This window comes from Bos taurus, chromosome 15 (assembly GCF_002263795.3).
Source record: "Bos taurus isolate L1 Dominette 01449 registration number 42190680 breed Hereford chromosome 15, ARS-UCD2.0, whole genome shotgun sequence".
Lineage (NCBI taxonomy): Eukaryota > Metazoa > Chordata > Mammalia > Artiodactyla > Bovidae > Bos > Bos taurus.
This window is the reverse complement of record NC_037342.1, coordinates 53026882-53039255: the sequence shown is the minus strand read 5'-3', so window position 1 is coordinate 53039255 and position 12374 is coordinate 53026882. Positions and strand designations below refer to the sequence as shown.

Genomic DNA, 12374 nt, shown 5'->3' with positions numbered 1-12374 from the left:
TTGAAAAATAGATTGTTTACCTAGAAATGTTATTGATTGTGTAGTTTAGAGAATTAAAAAAAATTTTTTTAAGCACTTAGAACCCTTTTCTACCAAATATTACACGAGCCTCAATACAAAGAGATCAAATGAGCTATGCTAATTTAAGTGGGATTATAACACTGCTCCTTTGTATCCCTTCTTCTATTTACTTCTGGTCTGAATACCTTTTCATAACTCTTAATACGCTGAAGATCAGTTTGAAAATCTTATCTAGGTGGTCTGCCTTTACTGAAGGAGAAACTGAGTGTTGGGGAGAGGTAGTCCCTTAGCAAAGCATATACTTAGCAGACTTTAAGTTTAGAACTAGTACTAGTACTAGTTACTATACTAATAGTACTCGTACTATTTTGTTACTGTTACTGAAACTAAAGTCCCTAGATCCTCTTCCAGAGCATGTGCCACAGACTCTGGACTCTAGTGAAATGTCTGTTCTCTTTTTTTCAGGCCAGCAGTTCTTACCCTTTGAGTCTTCAGGGTCCCTATGACTTGAAGAAAACATACTAAGAGGGTCTGAAGATAGCCTGCTTCCCCAGTTGTTTCATATTTGTGTCCTCAAGGTGATGGGCCCTGTGGTGGTTGTGTGTTTGCCAACTTCCATTCCAACCCAAGGAATTAGTTTGTGAGTTGGCAGTGGTAATCCCATGCTTCTTGCCAGTGAATGACTTTGGGTATGTGTCCAAATTGTGGCCAGCGAGATATGACAATAATGCTACTGGAAACTTTTGAGAAAGTTTCTTGGTTTAAAAAAATAAAAAAATGATACCTAAAAGGTGGCCTCTCTTTCTGGTGGTTATTTTCTACTACTTATTTAGAGTAAACTGAATCAGTTTGGTTGAAAGGAGATATTAATACTTATCTCAGAGTTATTGTAGGAGTAAATTATTTAATGTACTTGGACACACCTGAAAACTGTTCATTGGATAATAGACCACCCAGCAGAGCTAGATGGAGGACTGGGCCACAGGTTTGGAATGTTTTAAAAAGTATGAAAAGTGAAAGTGATAGTCGCTTAGTCGCAACTCTATACAACCTTATGGACTTAGCCTTCAAGGCTCCTTTGTCCATGAAATTTTCTAGGCAAGACTACTGGAGTGGGTAGCCATTCCCTTCATCAGGGGATCTTTCTGACCTAGGGATCAAACCCAGGTCTCCTGGACTGCAGGCAAATTCTTTACCACTGAGCCACAGGTATATGGAGAAAAAAAAGATCTTATTTAAATTAGCCTTGAACTTGGTGGTGCTGGGAGTGGGCGAGGATGAGGGAAATAGGCCAAAAGGAGACTGGAACTATTTATAGGGCTGATCTGGGGGAGCTATTAATCAGTGAAACATTGTTAAGCAGTAGCAATATCTTGGGCAGTGCCAGTAGAGAGTTTATGTTCCTTTACGAAACATTGTTAACAAATGTCTTAAGTGTCTGTGTCCTGCTTGGTCAATTTGAGGTCTGAAAGACCTGTGGAGAGCCACTTCTTTTTTCTCCTCTAGTGGCTCAGTGCCTGGCCACTGGGGATTACCTCGAAAAGTATTAATACTCGGTAATGACTCAATCTAGGTACTCCTAGCTGAAACTTCTAGCAGAGCTGGAGAAGAGGGTAGGTCAGGGGCCTAGGACCCAGTAGAGGCACAGGAGAGGTACCTGGTTTGAGACAACAGCTGATCATTCTTAAAGTATTTTGGAATCGGATTAACCAAGATTCTGAATTTTCATCTTTACCATTTATATCATCCTAAATAAGTCAGTAGAAAAACAAAAATGTAACATTTACCTTTCAGAATTACTGTTATGATTAGAGCTAATGTTTATAAAGTTCCAACCATAGAGCCCCATGCATATTAAGCATTCAAGGACATGATAGTTGTTTTTGCTGTTACTAACAATTAACAGGGTTAAGTCAGTGAGACTACTTTCATTAACACATCTCTCAGAATAACCATGGGTTTCCTTGTTTGTGACCCCTTTGGAGTTCTATGCTTAGTATTTGTTTTAATTGAGACTCAGTTGCATATAAAATTACTAAATTGGATGTAGATGAAAATGGCAGTTGGAGGGATGGAGGAGACATCGCTGTTTTCCTTTGGCTTCAAGCTCCTAAGCGTAGGCCTTAGTCTTCAGAGTTATACTCTTACTTCTTTATCCTTTATTCCATTTTTTCTTTGTTTCCCCTTTAAGTAACTAATTTTTTTTGCATTTTGTAATTTTTGAAAAATTGTGGTAAAATATACACATGTAAAATTTACTGTTTTAACCATTTTAAAGAGTCCAATTTAGGGACGTTAAGTACTTTCACATTGTTGTGCCACCATCCTACCACCCATCTCCAGAATGGTTTTGTGTTGCACACCTGAAGCTCATTAAACAGTAACTCCCCGTTTCCCTTTCCTTCCAGCCCCCAACAACTACTTACTCTACTTTCTGTAACTGAATTTGACTACTCTAAGTACCTCTTACAAATACCTAGAATCATACAGTTTTTGTGATTCTATGAGTGGCTTTCACTTAGCATGTCTTCATGGTTCATCCATGATGTAGCATGTGTCAGAATGTCCTTCCTTTTTATGGCTGAATAATTATTCAGTTATATGTATATCTCATTTTTTAAAACCCATTCATCTGTCAATGAACACTTAGATTGCTTCTACCTTTTGATTATTGTGAATTTCCCATTGCTTCCCCTCTTTTTCCCATTGCTTTTTAATATAACAGAAAGCCCCCCTCTCTATTTCTTTCCAAATACTTATAGAGTACTGTCTTCATGCTCACTGTTTTTAGTGTTGGAAAAATGGCAGTGAACAGGACAAAGTGTTTGGAGCTTACATTCTGCTGATGAGAATGGGTCCCTCTTTGGAAGTCTTGCATGGGCTGGTGCTCTGATTTGCAGAGTTATGTCAGGCCAGAGTTTGTATCAGTGGTGTCTTACCATCTTGAATGTCAGAAACCTTAGACCAATTTTTCCTTTGGTTTCAACTTTGGCAGCTTTTCTCGAGGCCTTTTATGAGCCCTGAGGCTGAGTTGGTTGCTTCTCTGGTGGCTCAGAGGTTAAAGCGTCTGCCTGCAATGCGGGAGATCTGGGTTCGGCCCCTGGGTTGGGAAGATCCCCTGGAGAAGGAAATGGCAACCCACTCCAGTATTCTTGCCTGGAGAATCCCATGGATGGAAGAGTCTGGTGGGCTACAGTCCACAGGGTCGCAAAGAGTTGGACACGACTTCACTTTCACTTTCACTTTCTCTGTGCTAACCACCTTTCCCTCATCTTTATCATAATGCTATCTGTCTCTCTTGCTGGACTGATCTCCTACTGGACTGGTGCCCTGGTTGACTGGTTCATGTGCAGCTGCTTGGCTAACAGTATTTCAGGCATTCAGGTCCTTTGAGACAGGCCCCTGATGACTTCTGCAGCCATGTCTTTACCACTGCCTGCCTTGCACTTTGTACCCTAGCAACACTAAAATGAATGGCAATTTCTCAGACATGTTAAATTGTTTCTGTTCTCTGGGCTGCCCCCTTTTCCTAGAATGCCCTTATACCCTATCTCCAGGTTCATGCCTTTTCCCTTTAAATTAGTCGTCTTCCACAAAGCCTTTATGGACCCTCTCTAGATTATTTTGTCACATTCTGTTGCTGGCTTCTGTCATGGCCTTTAAAACACTGTATGATAATTAATGGGTTCCGTGTCACCAAGAAACTCACAGATTTTAGCATTAGATGTTAGTTGGATTTCTGCCATTTTCTCCCAGCCATCAAGTTTCATTCCTCACCTCATTCACTGAACTTGACTTTGCTGTTGACGGACATTCTGGAATGAAAGTGACCTCCTGGGAATCTGATTGGATTTCCTCTTTATTGCTCCCCCATTGTGTTTCATTCACCCTTGTAGTTGTGTCATTTCTCCCTAGGATTAACATAATCCTTTTGTATAGATATAATATGTCTTTTATATTCTTCTTACCTAGCAGAGAATCTAAAGATTTTGATCAGTCTTGATGGTATTTAATATTCTCACTTTTCTTCTGTAAATCTCTTCTATCCTTTTTTTTTCTTTTCTTTTTAATGCCTATTATGGAAAATTTGAAAACTTGGCAACATCTCCCTATAGGATATTCTTCTTACAGCATACCATGTACAAATTAGCTTTGAAAATTTTCAGCATTTTTTTAAAAGTTTTTTTTTCCTATTTTATATAAAAATCATATTATATATACTGTTTGTGGAGTGCTTTTAAATTTAATATTAGGTTATAAGCAGTTTTCAGTGTCACATTTTTTGTTCAGCATCTATGACTATGCTATTTGATAGCATTGCATGATGTGACTTATTTACTCATAATCTTATTGTTGGACATCTAGGTTACTTTCCATTTTTAGATATTGTAACATTGGTAAACATTTGTAAATTTTGGTCTGTATTTTTTGTTGGCTTTGTTCAGATAAAAATGTAGGAATCTAGTAATTGGAATAAAGGTGTAAATTTTTTTAGGTTCTTGCTGTGTACTGTCAAAATTGTTCTCCTAGTTCATTACAGGGACTCAGTTAGTATTTGTTAAATGAAAGAGTATCTGCTCCTCCAAAAGACTGTACCTAGTCATACTTTGAACAAGAGGGTATGAGTACCCATAACCCCCATAATGCCTTTCATATTTGACCCTCTAAGTGTCCTGTATCCTCATTTGTTCATAGTAGGACTTTATTCTCTTGTTAGTTTCAGACTTACTTGCTTTGTCTTTTTTCAGGTCAAGTAAAATCAGGCTTTTTTTGCTCCTTCTCTCTCAAGAAGAGATACTGACTTTCTCCATATTTGGTCATATTCCTTCTTCATTCTCCCATCATTCATTAGTGGCATCTTCTGACTCAGGCAGAGGTCTCTTCCTGAAACCATAGGGTATGGAAAAACTTGACCAGTCTCATAAGAAATGTTTAAAATATGGAAAGAGATGAAGCCCTATTAGAAGAAACATCTAGTACTAGTTTCTTAAAGACCAAAGGAGATTCTTGTTTCTCTTCTAGCTGAGTGATCTTGCTGCTGCTGCTGCTGCTGCTGCTGCTAAGTCGCTTCAGTCATGTCTGACTCTGTGCGACCCCATAGACGGCAGCCCGTCAGGCTCCCCTGTCCCTGGGATTCTCCAGGCAAGAACACTGGAGTGGGTTGCCATTTCCTTCTCCAATGCATGAAAGTGAAAAGTGAAAGTGAAGTCACTCAGTCGTGTCCGACTCTTAGCGACCCCATGGACTGCAGCCTACCAGGCTCCTCCACCCATGGGATTTTCCAGGCAAGAGTACTGGAGTGGGGTGCCATTGCCTTCTCCGCTGAGTGATCTTACTTAACCTTTAATCTCTTTCAGAGTTCTTTATCTGTGAGACAGACCTACAAGAATACTTGCCACACAAGGTTTGGTAAGATTAATCAAGTCTTGGTATGATTAGTCAATTCACAATACATCCTTTTTTTTGTTCTTTTTAAAGAAAGTATCAGCATTGATTTATATTTCTACACTTGTTTACTGGACAGAAAAAGAATTATTTATCTTGATTCATTTTTATACAAGTTAACTTATAATTTTTTTCCCCCACAATACATTCTTTTTGAATAGCTACTTGTGAAAATTGTGTAATAAATTCAGAGAGGTGTGCCTCTTGTCACAGAACTATGATGCCTTCAGTTCATTCAGCCAGTCATCCATTATTTATTCAGCTGGTCAACAGAGGCTTTATGAGCCTCACTTATTGTGGCTTTATGCTAAATATTAGACAGGGAAGAAGACAGCAAATAAGTTGTAATTCAGTGTTGGTAGTAATGATGACAGCAACAAACAACAGTTTCCTACCATGTGCTGAGCCTGTGACCTATGTTAATTCATTTAATTGTCATAGTAAACTTTTAAGGTAGGTGCATAATTACTGTTCTCTACAAATTATAGTGAGGTACAAAGGAGAGTATAAAAATAGTTACCATTTAGTGAATGCCCACATGAACCAAATGTTCCATAAATATTTGATGTATATTTTCTTTCATCCTCACCACAACTCTGAAGGTTTAGGGGAGTATCTTTTGTACCTAAGGAAATAGAGTCTCAGGAATATTAAGAAATGTGCTAATAAGTTCATATAGTTTATAAGAAGTAGAGTTGGAATTGAACCCACTTTTAGTCTTGGTTTTTATGATTTTGTTGGTTCAAAGCAGGAGGGTGGGTAAAGCTCTTTAGGCTAAGGAATTATGGGATCAGAGATATCAGGGTTGATTGCCTTTTAAGAGAATTGGAGGTAAAATGAAAGATAATTCCTTAAAATTGTGAGATTATGTCTTCCATTTCCCTACATGTCCCCACCTTTCCAGGACAAAGTAATCCTCTCATACCAGTGTGACTATGTAGGTACTTTTTAAGTACCATAGTAGTGGCTCTTGCTGTTCGTTGATGGCACATGGCACTTCTGAATGCTTTAGCCAAGTGCCTAATAACTGAAAATGTTATATTCATTCAGGACAGCTGCACCATGAAACCAGATGGGATTTTAAATTGGCATGTGCATATTTTTAAACTAATTTAAAAATGTCAGTTTGCAACCTGATGTTGCCATGTAGATTGTTAAATATTTTTCTCCAATAAAGAATAGGAAATGTTTCATTAAACTCCTGTTAAATTGTTCACACTTGTTGCACACTGCACAGATGTGCTCAGCTGGGTGAAATGGTTTTACAGGATTGTTATGTGGTAGAAAAGAGAAAAATGTTCAGTTTTAGTTTGAAGTCCAGAATGGCTATTAAGTAAAAAGAATGAGTATAGTTTTTTTAGAGTTTATGTAACTGACTTCAACAGTTGCTTTTGTAGTTGTTCTATATAATTGAACCATGGAGTTATAACTTTGAGAGGCATAGACTAATGGAGAGACCCATTTAAAACAGGTTGTGTTTAAAACTATTTGCATCAGATGAGCCCTGTCTCGTCACTTTTTTCTTGCCATTTTTGAAAAAAAAAAAAAAAGATTGTGGTAAAATATACCATCTCTTCACGTTTTGCAGCAACTTCCTGCCTGGTCTCCCCGCTTCTGTCTCACCTCCCCCAGATCATCTTCCATATTGCTGCTCTGTGAGCTTTGTTAAACGTAGATTTTCACTCTTAATTCCTTTATTAAAATTTTCAGAGGTTTCCCATAGCCTTGAGGATAAAATTCAGGCTCCTTAGTTTAGCTTGCAGAACTTTTTCATGGTTTGGTCTCTGTCTGCCTCATTAGCCTCAAGTCATCTTTTTCATGTTGTTTCAGCCAGCCCAAGCTACTTGACATTTACTGTCAAGTTAAATTCCTGTACCTTCATCAATGCTGTTGTCTCTGTTTGTGACACTCTCTCACCCATTCTTCATCTCCCAACCTTTTAATTTCCTTTCAGAGTGTAGCTTGGGCTCATTTCTAAGCAGCCTCCCTTGTGATTCCCTCACCCTATGCCACATTTCACCACGGGGTTCTGAGCCTCTCCTTTTGTGTTCTTCATAGTTTCTGGTACTTCTCTTTATCATAGAGCACATAGTACTTTGTATTATTCCAATTTAAATTTCTGTCTGCCAGTATAACTTATTTCTTTTTCTTTAACTCCTAACCCTTAATAGATGTTCAGAAAATGTACTAAATGACTATTTTTAATACAAAGAGTATATTTTATATTTTTATGTAAAGGGGATATATTAATTTGTCACCAAAAGTGTGATGAATTTTGAAAGTGTCTTTGTTTTCATTTTTGCTGAGTTGTGGATTTTTCCAGTATTTGAAAGAAGTTCCTTATAGAATCAACTATAGTTTAATTACATGCCAAACTTGAAGCAGGAAATAAACCCTCTTCTTCTTCAATAGTGGAGCTTTGGTTTGGAGAGAGCGACTGAACAAAGACTTTCTGATTGTCTCTAGCTATTGTGGTTCCTACCTCTTTCCTCAAGTTGAGATGATGGTGGGTAATTATACTGATTCTAGCCTAGAAGGGACATTGAACTCATGAAGCAGAGACTCTATTGGCCTGTGATAATAAGAAAGGTGGACCAAGCTCTTTGTTATCCAGTGTCATTCATAAGAGACATTTACTGTGAATTTAATAAGTGCAAGGTGCTGTGATACAGAAATAAATTAGTTAGGGCTCCTGCCAAACTGCCCTCTAGACTGTGTGTTCCTCAGAAAATACATATGATCTAGACACAACCCTGTCCAATTGAACTTTCTGCAGTAATGGAAATACTCTGTATCTGGGTTGTCCAGTGTGGTAGTCACCAGCCATATTGTTGCTCTTGAGTGCTTGAAATGTAGCTAGTGAGGCTGAGGAACTGAATTTTAAATTTTAGTTTTAGTTAATGTAAATTTAATTGAAGAAGATACATGTAGCTAATGTATGGGAAAGCACACATCTAGAAGGGTGAACCAGTAGGTAGACAGACGTGTAAGTAAGGAAGTATAATTAAGTGTAATAGGTGCTATGATAGAAATATATCTAGTGCTTTGGGGTTGGGTCAGGTAATATCTGTGGTAAAGTGGAACCCAAAGGAAGAAGTAGATTCGTCAGTTCTGGGAGTGGGGAGAGGGATTCAAGAAAAGTTTCGTACCTTTATGAGTCTTAAAAGATGAATGAATATACTTGATTACCACCTGCTAGGTTAAACAGTTACTGCTGTCTTAGAGCGTTCACAGTTTACTAGTTTTCTATGTTTTTACTAGTTTTACTATGTTTTTATAGTAAAAACATAGTTATGCCTGAAACCTCACTGTATACAATGTAATATTATCTTTGATTCCAAAAGAAGTTTGGAGATTAAAAACTTGTAAATATTTCTGGCCATTATTAATTAGAGCACTTACTGTATAAAATTGATGAGAAAGCTGGTAAGTTGATAATTCTTTTATTATATAATGATATAATGTTACATAAGTTGGCATTTCCACTTTAAAATGGGGGAAGATGTTCAATTTTCACATGAACAAAGAGCATTTACTAGATACAGGCTGGTTTTCTAGCCACTGGCAATAGAGTAAGACAGATATGTTATTGCTATTATGAGAGCTATTGATCGAAGAAGCACAGCATACCTTTGTGTTAATCTGTATGTGGATGTATGCCGTCTGTATAAAGATAACAACATTGTATTGTTGAATATGGGATAAAAACTATGGATATTACTACCTCAAGTCGAAAGGAGAGGAATGCTGTGGTCTGGGACGATTATAACAGATTTTGTAAAACTGAATGGAACTAGAGTTGTTTCATGTATGTAGATGGAACCTAAGTAGACCAAATTTTGGTGGTGGTGAGTCTCACTGAAACTACAGCAACAAAGGTGCTGAAGTAGGAACACAGGCCATATTTAAGGAGCAGCGGGCGTCTTGTTTGGCAGGTGCTCAGAGTTCTTGAAAAGGTTTATTTGGAAACAAAGGCAAGAGCCAGTTTACAGAAAGGTCTTACATGCTAATGAAGGTGTATAGTCTTTATTCTGAAGGTAGTGGGGAGCTGCTGGAAGGTTTTATTTGGGATTTGCTGTCTTTCTTTTTTTCCCAGAAACAGTTGTGGGTTATCTTGAATTCTTGGGTGGATGGCCTGCAGATGCACCATGCTCTTGTGTGTGTGAGTGTTTATGAGGAATCACGGATTGCATCATGGATGCTTATAGGAACCCTCCCTTGTGAGATGGATAAACCCATTCAATCTGACTTTATTCATTTATGCAGTCATTTATGTATTCAAATATGAGTGCTTCTCTATGCCAGGTTCTATGCCTGGGGATGTAAATTATAGATGTAAATATATCTAGATGTAAATATAATTTCTGCCCTCAAGGAGCTCATAATCAGACCTTCATCTGGTGTGAGTTTGTGTTTGATAAACCACCTGCCCCACCGTGAGGACTAGGGATGAGGGCCCCCATGGTTGGTGCTGACCATCCATTTTAGACATTCCCTGGTTCCCACCACATGGCAGTGATTTCTTTTCCTCCCTAGTAGATACTTGTTTCTCCTCTCACTTTGCCAGCCAGAGAATTCTTGCTTCCCCTGCAGCCTGTTGCCTGGCTAGAACACTGTGGCTTTTTCTATTTCTGTCACTTTATGTTAATTAAGCTAATTATGGCTTAAAAAAATTTTCCACCTGCATATGTGTCTGTTTGTCTAAGGGAGAATAGAGGAGAGGAAGTAGATTTTATGCAAGTTTCTGAGCAAAAAGAGCTCTACTGCAAGCATCCCAGCTGCTAGGTGAGCCAGAACTGCTCCTGAGACATCCCCGGATTATGAACATCCTTGTGAGGACCAAGACAAACCCAGTTAATAAGAGAGCTAAGGAAAATAAAGTGTAAACTTTAAAAATCGCTCTTTGTTTGGGATAAGCCAACAGATGAGACATTTCAATCATGAAGGAAGAAAGGGAAAAAACCCAACATTTGTTGAGGAGCAGCCACTTATCTGAGTGCTTTGCTTATAGTTCCTCTGTCAAGTCTTGAAGATAAATAACATTTCTGCTTTGCTGATGAGGAAATTGAGGCTCAGAGAGGTGAAATACAAGATCTGCGTTTGAATCCTGACTCCTCTACTTTTTTCCCCTTTGCTTTTTAGTTGTGAGATTTTGAAATTTAACTGCATGATTCTTGTCTTAATTGGCGGTTAAAAAAAGAGGGTTGGCGGCCAGTAATACTTAAATCAAAGGATTCTCTTTTAGGATTAAATGAAAAACCTCCTGTGGAAAAATCTAATTCAGAAACATAGTAGGTGCTCAGTTAAGTTTGGTTGAAATATGAACCTCTTGTCACTTTGTTTAATCAGGGATTCTGTTTAAAGAATGGATTAAAATTCCTGGAAAAACTAAGATATTTTTACAAGGAATCATGGAGAATTAGATGTGGCCTAGGGTGTAATCAGTTCAGCTAACAGGTATATTTATTATTTGGTGTATTAGGTTTATTTGACAGAAGCAACAGAGAAAGGAACTCATGGGCTGAGGAGTCTTCCCTTGAGTAGTGAGTACCGATTGTGCAGAAAATTAGAAGGTTAGTTCCATGTACCCTCTCTTCTGTCCTCAAGCTCTCCTTAGGCCCCTGTTCATGCTGTTGGCACTTAGTTTGGCTTATTGTGCTTCTTTTTCTTTTTTTAAAGTATCTACTTTTCTTATAAATCAGCACTGGCACATAAGTCTTATAAACTGTGAGATATGAGGGAATAAATAACTTAAATAGAAACAAGGGAGATTTGCTTAGTATTGGGAATGGAGTTAAGTTCTAGCATATGTTTGTGGGGTGGAGATACAAAGTGTGATGTTTGTTCTGCAGAGTCTTGGGCTAAAGGGGACAGCCTGTTGCCCAGAGTAAATATGAAAACTACTCAAAAGTACAAAATGCCACCAAAGTAGGATGGTGGCACTTGAGTCTACGGTATTGAGATTGGGATGCTGGAGACTGGGGTCTTAGTAGACGTGTGTGTGTTTCCTGCCTGTAATGATATAGAACTGCATTATTTTGCTTTTGGGCATGGGGTTATTGTACTTGTGGAACCAATTACATTTAATGATGTAGTTTTTATTTTGTTTTAGAAGAACAATTTTGATGTTTCCACAATGGTTCTATATTGGTTGTACAGTCTGTTTGCTTCTAATGTGGGTCTCTTCAATTGAAACCTTAGATTATCAGGACTAGCCTGAGTAGTTTTCTTTGTCAACCTCTATCTGCAATATTTTATATAGTATTTTATGTTGTAGTATAGTGGTTAAGGGCCTGGGCTTTGGAGTCAGATTGCCTGAGTTTGAATTTAGTCTCAGGGAACTATTAGGTTGGTGCAAATGTAATTGCAGTTTCAGACCATGATTTTTAAATCATTATAACGAGGCTCAAACACATCTTTATTAATCAAATTAGGAACCATTATAATCAACACATTTTTGCCAATGAGAAATAAGTTTGTTTATTCCTGTAGCATAAAAATCCATGCCTCGGGATTTGATGAACTCTTGAAAAGCATTTTCTGCCTTCTGCTGGTTGTGGAAGCATTTTCCCTTGCAAAAAGATTTTGAGTGCTTGAAGAAGTGGTGGTTGGTTGGCAAGAAGTAAGGTGAATGTGATGGTGAAGCAAAACTTTGTAGTCCAATCGTTCAACATTTTGTTTTTTCCAAAGTGATGTATAACTTTAAAATTTTTTTAGTTCGAGGATAATTGCTGTACAATATTGTAATAGCTTCTATGCCACAGGTATACATATGTCCTCCACCTCTTGAACCCCCCTCCCTATCCCACCCCTCTAGGTTGTCACAGAATGCTGGCTTTGGGGTTCCCTGTGTCATACATCAAACTCCCACTGGCTATATGTTTTATGTACAGTAATGTGTATGTTTC

The 12374-nt window shown here is 38.0% G+C and overlaps 1 protein-coding gene across 8 annotated transcripts in view; it reads left to right on the top strand.

The window, feature by feature from the left end:
- The window catches only part of FAM168A (family with sequence similarity 168 member A), a 202528-nt gene that overhangs the window by 46578 nt on the left and 143576 nt on the right, over positions 1-12374 (top strand). The window contains exon 2 of one of the 8 annotated variants that reach the window (XM_005216229.5): positions 5379-5425. The exons of 6 other annotated variants lie outside the window; for them this stretch is intronic. The gene's annotated coding sequence lies outside the window, so the exon portion shown is untranslated. Of the gene's footprint in view, positions 1-5378; positions 5431-12374 lie in introns of all 8 variants that reach the window. One more of the 8 variants, XM_005216228.5, reaches the window with a different exon arrangement.